This window comes from Grammomys surdaster, unplaced genomic scaffold (assembly GCF_004785775.1).
Source record: "Grammomys surdaster isolate TR1022 unplaced genomic scaffold, NIH_TR_1.0 150, whole genome shotgun sequence".
NCBI classification, from domain to species: domain Eukaryota; kingdom Metazoa; phylum Chordata; class Mammalia; order Rodentia; family Muridae; genus Grammomys; species Grammomys surdaster.
The window spans coordinates 3,132,764-3,144,848 of NW_021604608.1; positions in this window are offsets into that span (position 1 = coordinate 3,132,764).

The window sequence follows — 12,085 nt, forward strand, 5'->3', positions numbered from 1 at the left end:
TCTGTTTTTCTTTTGGTTAAGATACTGTGAGCAAATCTGTTTATCTTCATACACTTCATGGGCCCCAGCTGTCAAACAGAAATGGTGTGTGTCCACAACACTAAGGACTCAAGTTCCGAGAAGTGATAAGTATATGCTTACATTGTAACTAAGTACTCTGGCGTAAGTAGACTACTCTAATGGACATCCATCCGTGTGGATGTGAGGCTATGCTTATTCTGTCCCACTATTGAAGCCCATTTGTGTCTGGCACTTCTTACTGCATTTTAAAACCAATGTATATGTTTTCTATCTTCCCTACAATGTTGGAAATTTACTGCCAATGTTGGCTCATGTATGTGCCTGTAATTTTTATAATTGTGAGGAATTCAGAAAGTGCATTTATTTTCTTCTTGAACACTTAGTTTCTTTATTATTATTTTGAAATTTATGAGCAACTTCTCTCTTAGTTAGAATGTCTAGTAGGCTATGGGGCACTCTTTCTTACATGGATCTTGGGATCTCATACCTGAACTCAAGCCCTGGCAAAATGTAGAAGTTTCTCCAATCCACCAAGTCAAACACAGTTTTCTCTCTTTTTAAAGATTTATTTGTGTGATGTTATTCAAAGCATTGCTTGCATGTATATTTGCACATCACCTATGTGCTTGGTGTACACAGAGATCAGAAGGACTCGTTGAGATATCCTGGAACTGAAGTTATAGATAATTGTAAGCCACTGTGTGGATGTTGGGAATTGACAATGCAAGGCCTATAACATTTTCATAATTATTTCTGACATTGTTTTTTAGTTTAGGTCACCTCTTTTATATTTTATAATTCAATTTACCTACTCTCTGCCTCATATCCAGCCAAAGTTTTCAGGGTTAGGGTTACGGTTAGGGTTCGTCCTCTTTTCCAACCTAGAATACCACTTATAGCTCTTTGATAACCTAGTAGACTCTCTAAATATTTATCATCTCACATATTACTCTATTCTCTTCAGCCTGTGAAGTCCCTCAGAACAGAGGTAACTGAGCATTGGATTTATTTCTATGCATTCTTTTTGGATATGTGTGATACCAACAATAGCATGTGGATTTCGTACCTTGTGTCTATGCAGTTGAATTCAGTTCATATAAGATTGATATTGTCTTCATTATCAAAACTTAAAATCTTACTAGTTATTACTCACATATATCTTATGAGGTATTTGATGTAAATAATCTCCTTGTGAAACTGATTTTAATTATTTTAATTTGGAAACCTTCTATATTGTCAAACATGTAAATTTGTGACCACATTATCATCATTATTTAGATTTTTGCAGTGTTTAAATTAAATTTAATCTAATTTAACTTTGCCTTTTGAGACATAAGTTTACTCTGTAACTCGGTCTATCTTATAACACTATGTAGCCCAAATTGTTCTATAACTCACAAAACCCCAACGCTAGGTAACAGATATGAGTGAGCATGCCTGGTGTGTTTGTGCGTGTGAGTGTGCATGTGTGTGTGGACGTCTAACAAAATATATTGAGTTATCAACATTCTAGATCAATTCAACTGTGTCCACTGTTCTATTTAATATTGCATATATAGTACAGTATATAGTATAGTATCAAACCTAACTTTTTGTGCTAAGCACCAGTAGTGAAGGCTGTGTTGTCTAGACTATTGTCCTATAAGAATGACATGGTCTTATACTCTTAGCCTGCTTGCAGCTGTGATCACCTGCAGGAGATCCACACAAGATTGAGCCCACAAATTTTGTAATCAGTTGTGATTCATGACTCTCCATTCCTCCCCAAGTATTTCTAAGCAGTTAATAATTGCGAGGAGAGAGACATTTTCTCCGTTCTTCTAGTTGCTCATAATTTGTACATGCTTCTGTAAGTAACTATAATAAAACTCATTTCTTCATCAAGCTAGACTTAAGTGAAATCATTTGTTTAGTCTGTTTTTCATCTAAAATCAAAATGTCAATAGATATTTGCTAACCTTCCCAAGGAAATCCCATAAAGCAATTATTCCTGTTATGTTAAACAAAATCATATCCATATATTACTAATACCACTTGTGGAAAAAACATCATACTTGTTTGAAGAATCTAGCTTAACTCTAAGATTAGAATTTGGGAATTACTCTAATTTCTTCCATGATGAATGGCTTTTTGACCTATTGAACAATTTGCATTTTTTGTGGTGGTATTACTGCTATGTTTCCATAGCATCCCTCAATAATATTTGTAATATATTCTGATTTAAGAGAGAGTATCCATACTAAAAGGAGAACACAACAAATAGTTTACGTTTGCCTGAAAATACACATACAAAAATAGATATGAAAGCATTTTCATCCCACGTAATAGACAGTAAATCTTAAAGCCTGGCAGAGTAAGATCAATCTGCAGTGCTGCCTAAGACAGATGGTCTTTCAGATGCCGTTCTCAATCACACCAATACTCATAGTCTCTTTTTAAAACTTTTATTGGTTATTGTATTTATTTACATTTCAAATGTTATTCTCCTTCCCAATTTTCCCCTCCATAAATCCCCTATCTCAACCCTCCCTCCGCACCGCTTCAATGAAGGTGCTCCCCCACCCACCCATCCGCTCCCACCTCACCTCTCTGGCATTCTCCTTCACTGGATTTCACATACTCTCTTTAATTTCTAGATCTAACTATAAATCATACCTTTTTCATCTGTAAAATATTTCTAGGAAACAATCATTTGTGATTTAACTCACTGTAACTGAGGTTAATGAATTTTGGCAAACATCATGAATCATTTTATGCATACTTAATAACTTATGTGTCTTAGGACCTTACCCTAAATTCAGGATTTTTTCTTTAACAGTAGTTTTCTGAGATCAAAAGAAATTGTAGAGCTAAAGAGTGAAGTAGGTTTAAAGCATACATAGAAATATAAGTATAGAGGAGATAGACTTCAAAATATAGACTCTTTGAATAGTCCACCTTGTCCCTGGAAGGAATTACAGAATCAGTGTGGTGGTTTGAATACAAATGATCTCCATAGGCTCATACATTTGAAGGCTTGGTCATTAGGGAATTGTACTACTTGACAGATTTAGGAGATATGGCCTTGTTGGAGTAGGTATAGATTTCTTGAAGGAATTGTGTCACTGGGAGTGGGCTTTGGGTTTCAAATGCTCAAACTCAGTCTCTCTCTCTCCCTCTCCCTCTCCCTCTCCCTCTCCCTCTCCCTCTCCCTCTCCCTCTCCCATCTCCATCCCTCTCTCCTTCACTTCCTCCCTCCTTCCCTCCCTCTCTCTCTCCCTTCCTCACTCTCTCTCTCCTTCCCTCTCTCGTCTGTGGATCCAGATATAGAACTCTCAAGTCCTTCTCCAGCAACATGTTTGGCTATGTGCCATCATGCATCCAGCCTTGATGACAATGAACTAAAGCTCTGACCCTGTAAGCCAGTCCCAATAAAACTTGTTTCTCTTCTTTTCTTCTTCTTCTTCTTCTTCTTCTTCTTCTTCTTCTTCTTCTTCTTCTTCTTCTTCTTCTCCTTCTCCTTCTCCTTCTCCTTCTCCTTCTCCTTCTCCTTCTCCTTCTCCTTCTCCTTCTCCTTCTCCTTCTCCTTCTCCTTCTCCTTCTCCTTTTCTCCTTGTCCTTCTCCTTTTTCTTCTTTTAATAAGAGTTGCTGTGATTATGGTTTTTCTTCACCACAATTGACTGCTGACTAAGGTATTTAGGAAGGTCAATATGATCTTTCCTTCATCTATCTCCTCTAAATCAGGCCATAAAACATTCTTCCTCCAAAGTGAATCATAGTACCTTTCCTCCAAATGGTTCTTCTTCCTTGTACCTAGAGGAAAGGAATGTTATGTGGAATTGTGAAGAAAAAATATATACAGACTTTGAAAATCACCATCATTCACAAAGCATATTTAACATTATACAATGTGCATTTGCTTTCTAATTCAAGTTTTAGAGTTATAAGAGCCCCAGAGTCTTTCTTGTGTTTTTAGATACTCCTTTGTGAAGTCCTGCAGGTCAGGTCACATAGAAACCCATATGTCACGTAATGCAAACATATATGCTTTTTTTTCATGAATCTATCTTTAAAGATGAGATATTTAATTGTATTATTCCTGTCTGAGAGAAGGCAGTGAGAGGTGCACAGTTAATAGCAAGAGAATACAGGCTCATACTTCCTGAGAAAATAGTGTTTACATTTTGAATCAAGGTATTTTCAACTAGGGTGTCTAGAAAACAACAGATTAAAAAGAGTTCCATTTTCTGCTTTGAGTGATTACTTGGAAGCATAAAGAGCAGCATTGAAGGATCTAAGGCAAATATTGTTTTAATGAGTTTACTGTGCCAGAATGATAGAAAGCTTGATTACAACATTATATGGATTATAGTGAAATTGAAATGTACCATGAGAGAGACTGAGAGATCAAGAGAAGGAGAAAGAGGGGATCTTTAATTCCCTATAGTGGATTTAATCTGAGTATTGGCATGTTAATATTTGGATGAAGAGTGTATGGTAAGGACCATATGAGAAGTCACTAGACTATTTCCTTCTAATGTTTTTGTGTATTTTAAAATTGTGATAATCTCAAAAGTTTAGTGGTTTTTTGTGTGTGTTTGTTTTATTTTGTTTTTATTTTTTTAGGAGAAGAGCAGTATTCTTAATACTAACTGTGTGGACTGCAGTGCCTGCTTGAACAAGACAAAAAGTTCAACAGAGAGGACTGTTGGACAAGCAAGTCCATGAAGGGGGTTGGATTTTCTGTGTTTTTGCAATTTCAAAGCATAGCCCTTAGCCCCTCCGTGATCCCTTTCTTAGCATATGTGCCCCTGCCCTCACTTCCTCCTCTTACTAATTAGGCTGTTTTATGTGCATTTCAGCATGTAATATTTCATATTTAATAACCTTGCATCAGAAGAAGAGGGAAGTCCAAGGGGCTGGAATTTATTGCCAGGTGTTCTGGAAGGCATCTGGAGTATTTATGGTGAGCCTACAAAATTCCTGAATACCCCAAGGAATCCACAACCACACTTTCAGGAATCCAATAAGTTTCAGCTGAGAATCCTATAAATAGCACAGGGCAAAAGCCTTTCCCTGATCATGCTCATTCACCGGGCATTCAGGAGACAGGAAGTTAGGGGTAGCTATAATTGGCTTCACATTTAGCACCTTGTTAACATATATTGAGGAAGTTCACACCTCTAATCTCTTGTTACTAATGTCAGACTGCTAGAATTTGAACTTCATAAGAAGAGATTGTGTTGCTAGAAGTGCTTTCTCTAAACTCCAGGAAGAGAATTCAAATGTTGCAAGTGAGATACTATGAAAGCTGACAAGGTATCCTCAACCCCAGGGCAGCTCCAAAGATCAAAGGTAAATGTCACCACGTGTCACAGAATGTCTCCATTACTTCAGGTTCTTTTTAAAGGATTATTACAATTCTTTCTTTTCTTAGAAGTCACAGTAAGCCCAGCTGCAGAATTTTCCATACCTGCAGCTCATCTCTTTCACTTACAGTGTACCCAGCTGCCCTCCAATCAGCTGTTGGCAAAGTCCACATTCTACTAGTCCTTGAAAATTCTGTTCATTCTGTTCTTTCCTGTGTCTGATCTTCACTTCCAAGTGGAAAAAAATCATAATTTCTTGAAGCCTTACTTACTTTAGATGTTCCTGTTCATTCTTATCCATGCTCACCACCTTTATTAGAAGAAATTGGGTATGTTATTATAGAGTGATCTCATGTCTTAAAATTTGTCATTTACAAACTTCTTAAGGAGTAAAACGATGTACCTTCTGCATACAGCTATCTCAAATTTGTCTGTTCTGAGAGCCTAGCAAGTGATGGCACTCTTAAAGAGCAAGGCATCTTTTGTCAGGCATCTCATAATAAAATTGCTCACTGTATACAAATGATATTATCATAGCAACTGTAAATAAGGATTTCCAGAAATAAACATCCTCAAAATGCTTGAATTGGCATCTTTCAAAAGTAAGGCTTTTACATAACTTCCTTTAGCTTAGAATACAAAGTTGCCTCTAATATTGCCCTCTCTCTCTCTCTCTCTCTCTCTCTCTCTCTCTCTCTCTCTCTTTCACACATACACACACATACACACACACACACACACACACACACAGAGTCTACAATCAGATATGAGAAAACAATAATTTTTTCAAAAATTTTTGAGAATTCCATAGAATGAATGCATTTTCATACAATGTATTTTGATCAAATCTACCTCCCCATTCCCACTTTTATCTCCCTCACCACATTTCCTTCTCTATGTTTTGTGCTCTTTTTAAAACCTAGTGAGTCTACTTACTGCTGCTTCTGCATGCAATGGGTGTAGAAACATCTACTGGAGTGTGGGATATCTCTCTGGACTCTATCCTTCAACAAACCTGATTCTCCTTTCTCCAGCAACCATCAATTACCAATAGCTCCTCATATAAGGGTGCAGCTTTAAGAGTTCTCCCTCTATTCTTGCTGGGATTTGGGTTGTCATGATCTTTCTCATGTTTTTGTGCACATAGACACAGGTTCTATGAGCTCATGTGTACAACAATCCTCGTGTTCTCATATCCACCAAATAATGGTTTATGAGAATGTTCAGATTTGGCTCTTATAATTTTTGTACCCTCTTCTTCAAAGATTCCTGAGCCTTGGCAGAAGGATATATAATACATGTGCCCTCTTTACTTAGAATGAAGTACTCCATTCTCTTATATTCTGTATGTTGACCTGTTGTGGAAGTCCTAAATTATTCTCCATCTACTGCAAAAATAAACTGTCTGTGGAGAATGAAAACATGCCCTGACCATGGGGATAAATGTAAGAACTAGGAGCACTTTATTACTATAATGGCTCAGCAGAATAATATTAGTTTTGGTTGTTGTACTTGGTGGTGGTGTCTTTTCTTTTCTTTCTTTTTCCCCCTATTATCAAGACAGCCATAGATTTGGGTGCCAGTTAACAATCCCAAGAACAAGCTGTTTGTTGCAGAATGAGTCTTACATCCAATCATAAAGTACTTGTGTTTGTTGCAGAATGAGTCTTACATCCAATCATAAAGTACTTGGTTACTGACACATCTTGCTAGTGCTGTCATTATTGTTGCTGGCACAGTTTATAGTTCTGTAAGATTGTTGGAGATTTTTCTTCCCCCAATAACATGCATAAAACTTAAAATAAAATGATACATAACAAATGGTGTAAAAACATTAACAAAATTCTGGCCTTCCACAGGTCTTCAAGCTATGGAGAGAATAGGAACATAACTATCTAAACGTTGAATGGTTCCTATATTTAAAAAAAATCAAACAAATAAAACAAACAAACAACAAAATACTACAGCACTGGATAAGCAAGGATACGAACAGATATTTATAGAGACTTAAAATGAGGAAAGAATTTGAAGGAATAGTAACCCCATAGTACCGGAAAGACCAATAAACATAATGTGAAAACCAAACTCTCAAAGTCAGGAAGATAATTAAACAATCAAAGCCATGATGACAAACCAATATTAAGAGTTGAAAAAATTGGAAATCAGAATAAAACAGCACCATTGTACAATTGATAAATAACTTGGGTCAAAAAAAAAAAGATAGCAGAAAGATAAAACTGCAACACCACCCCCTCAATAAAAAGAGTCTTGAAATTATCAAAAATAAGGAAGGTAAGACACAAATCCAATTAAATAAGTTATACATGTGATGGTTAATTGTAATTGTAAACTTGACCTAATTTAGAATAACATTGGAAGAAAGTCTCAATGAGGGCTTCCCTGGATTAGATTGGCCTATGGTCATGGGGTGCTTGCTTTGATTACATTAGGAAGGGTCAGCCCACTGCTGGTGGCATCCGGGTCTGCACCTGGACTGTATGAGAAAAGAAAAAACCTAGAAGAGCTCTAAGCAGGCTTGCATCTGTTCTCCTTTTCTTAACTCTGGTTTTAACTGGCTGCTTCAAATTCCTGTCACCTTGACTTCTCTACAAGGATGCACTGTAATCTGCAATTATAACCTACATAAACCCTTCTTTCCTTTTTTGTTGGGTTATTTCATCACAACAACAGGAAATAAAACAAGGAAACACACATTAGATGATGAACTGATATAATTAAAATAAGACAATCTCAAGATGTATGGTTTACAGCGTTTAATAAGGAGAATGTTTTCTTGAGATAAATTTGAAGTACAACTGGCAGACATTAAGAACATATAGCATTTCATTAAACTATATTTAGAAACCCTGTCATAGAACAAGAAGAGTCAATGTATATCATATTTAAATGATTGGATCTCAAACATTGAACCTTTGTCTTGAACAAAAAAGTAATTTATCTGCTAAGTAGTCATAACCAGAATTTACACACAGAACTAGTCAATGCAGAAAGAAAATAGTCTATGTCTATGAAGACTACAAGGAAAGAAATGATCACACATATTTCAAAGCAATGTTACATTCTCAAGTCCATATAATTTTCATTTGTCAATTAAAAATCAAAATGATCAAAAATCAGTTGCTACAAATATTGAGAATATTGTAGAGTAATATATATCAACCCTAAATATCTATATCATTTCATGCTTGCCTTAATGTCTTTATTAGTAAAAACAAAGTCTTAAGTGATTATAGTTTGTATCATATCATTTTATATACAAATTTGTAGACATTTTGAAAAAAAGTGTAAGATGCTGGTATATATAAAAGCATATGTAAGTTCACTTTTAAGAGGGGATACATATTAAAATAAAACATGAAACAAAAAAGGACTACTACTATAGTGATTTGACAGTAGGGGTACGGGTAGATTGGGTGGTATGCTCTGTCTTTGTATTAATGACATTTGAGTGTCATGATGGGGGGAAATCAAAGACTCACATGTAGTGATGGAGAGAAGAAATAGTGAGCACTGAGAACAATGTCAGAAAAAACTAGAATATAGCTGTTTCCTGGTCATTCTTGATCATGTTTGTCATGCTAAGGCATCATCATTGACAAGGAAATAGGAAGAAATAATAGAAGAATGGATTTTTTAAAATAATCAAGTAATGATTTTAAATCTGTTTTATTTACAAATAACCAATGGCAAAGAAAATTATGGAAATGGAATTGCATTATATAGTGTCCAGTTTATAATCCTCCACTGAAAGAAATATGACAGTAGCTTGCATATTGCCTGAAACATCATGGATTTGTACCATTTATTCTATAATTTTTCCTTCATTTTTAGAGCAATAGAATATATGATATTTAGATAATATTCTGAAATGACTTTAATACAGATTGGAAAATATGACATTTGCATTGTTTTGTATCCTCATGTTGCAGTATGTTGGTAACTAAAAACTTAACACCATTTCTATAAGGATGACACTATATTTTTTGCCGTGAATTTTAGCAAATGATATGATTTTTGTATAACAAAATATTACCATAATTAAAGTAAGAGATTCAGTGCATTGGTGTCAATGCTTTGTCCAAAAGAGCTACATCTATGAAACCTAACTCTTAAAAATTGTTCCTGACTAAAGGAAATACAGGAGCAAAGAGTGGAACAGAGACTGAAGGAAAGCCATCCAGAGATTGTCCCACCTGGGAATATATTCCATATGCGCCACTAAACCCAAACACTATTGCTGATGCCAAGAAGTGCTTGCTGACAGGAGACTGATATGGATGTCTCCTAGAGACTCAGCCAGAGCCCTACCAATACAGCTGGTATGTTTGCAGCCAACCATCGAACTGAGTAGAGGGACCACAATGGAAGAGTTAGGGGAAGGACTGAAGGAGCTGAAGGGTTAGCAACCCCATAGGAAGATCAACAATATCCACCAACCATATTTCTCAGAACTCTCAGAGACTAAATCACCAACCAAAGAATATACATGGAGGGACCCATGGCTCCAACTGCTTATGTAGTTGAGGATAGCCTTGATTAGCAACAAAGGGAGGAAAGGCCCTTGTCCTATGAAAGCTTGATGCCCCGGCATAGGGAAATGCTAGGACGATAGGACAGGAGTGGGTGGGGGAGAACCCTCAGAGAAGCAGGGGGAAGGAGTTGGGATTGGAGTGTTGAGAAGGGGGATAACATTTGAAATGTAAATAAACAAAATAACCAATAAAAATTAAAAAGGAGAAAATTCCATGAACTATCATATAGCCAACACACTGCTAAGAAAACATTGAATCTCAGAATGTAATTATTAACTATGAAGGTTTAGCTCTGTGAGTGAGCTTCTAGGAAGCTCAGTTTCTTTATCTGTAAAGAAAAGAACATTAAATATTTCCCACAGCACGTTATCATAAACACCTGATGAGTTATTATATATAAAGTATGACAAATGTATATCATACATATGTAACAAATATTAACTTCTTTCTCCCTCTGTCAATTGTTTTGAAGTTTCTTAAGTGAGTTCTATTCTATAGCTTTACAAAAAAATGTATACAGGATTTTAGGCAATGAACACTCTTGTATTATGTAGTGTATCTTTTATGTTTCCTTTAGCAGTGAAATCTGAAAAAGAAGCCTGGTACAAACTTTTGTAAAGAACATTTATAACATACTGGGGTGTTTAGATATTGTTTTGTAGATCATTATGAATCCAATTTATGTGGTGCCTAAGAAATAATTCATTGCTTCACATCGTGGAAGGGCCATTGTCATTGTCTGTGTACATCCTGTCCTCTTTCTGGTTCATTTTTATTGTAGATTGGGTTCATTATATAAGAGAATGCACACATTAATTACACACTTATATACTCACAGATACTGATGTAGGTCAACCTAGCTGATGCTTGTGAATACCACAGGGTGAGTCTGAAGGTTTTGGGGGTAATTTGCTCTGGGAAAGGACTCATCAAGAAACAAATTAAGAAGTGACAGGATTTATAATTTTATGTTTACTTCTTACTCTCTTTAAGACTCCATCAAAGGATGAAAGAAACATAAGATTTCAAAAAATCAGGAGTAGTATAATGATATTTCAAATCTCAAACTTGACCATTTATGATAGATAATAACATATTTATTTATAAAATATGGATAGAAGTATTTTATTTCTATTAAAAGAGTATTAATTTATCAAATGAAGAAATTCAAAGAACTTTATTACATAGTGATTGTAGACATTATCAACTTGTGAGCTACATATATGCATTATGGTTTCCCATTTCAAACAATCTATAGTTGGAAGACAGTCCAACTATAAGAAATAGTCATGTTTAAAGGATGACAGTGTAGAAAATACACAAGGTGTTTTAATTAAGTCTTTCTGGTATTTTTGCTATATTTGGTTCCCAGAAAAGACCATTCCTTTACTAAATGGTGTGGGAAAACACTAAAGCAAGTATAATAAGGAATTCAGCTCCACCAAACTGTCACATGGCTTTAAATGACTTGCTTTTGTGTGCAGGATGCTCAAGGCAAAAACTAAGTGTAAAAATATTCAGGATGGGGTAGTTACTATATTAGGATTATTACAAATTTTCTTGTTACATTTCTCTAAAATTAACCTTTGGTCCAAGGGGTACAGGCAAGCATTATCACTTCATGTTTATTTATATCTACAGATCCAATAGGGTAATACACCAACTAATTTCAAAAGTAAAATATCATCTGGAAAGATCACCTCTATTCCCTTGCCAAACAAAATTCCATTAACTAACTGAAATTAGACTTAATAACAATCACATAAACCAATTAGTTTCAATTTATAACTCCATTAGGAATATTATCCATCAGGACTCTGCCAGATAGGGCTGTACTTCTTCAGACATCCAAGAGATTAAATAAATATAACCTGAGGTGCTAATTACATGATGATGATACAGATCCCACAAAGTGACTTCTCTTCCTATGGAGAGACTTTTGTGTGATATATTTTCCCCCTGTTTTTCGGAAATTGTCCTTGCTCTAAACCTTGTGTTCTGTTATTTTGGTGTGTGTGTGTGTGTGTGTGTGTGTGTGTGTGTGTGTGTGTGTGTGTAAAACATATATGCAGCAACCCATGGGCTTGGATGTTATTATTTCTCTTTTCAGGAACATTAAAAAAAATATTCATTTTTACATTTTCTGAAATATATAGGGTTTC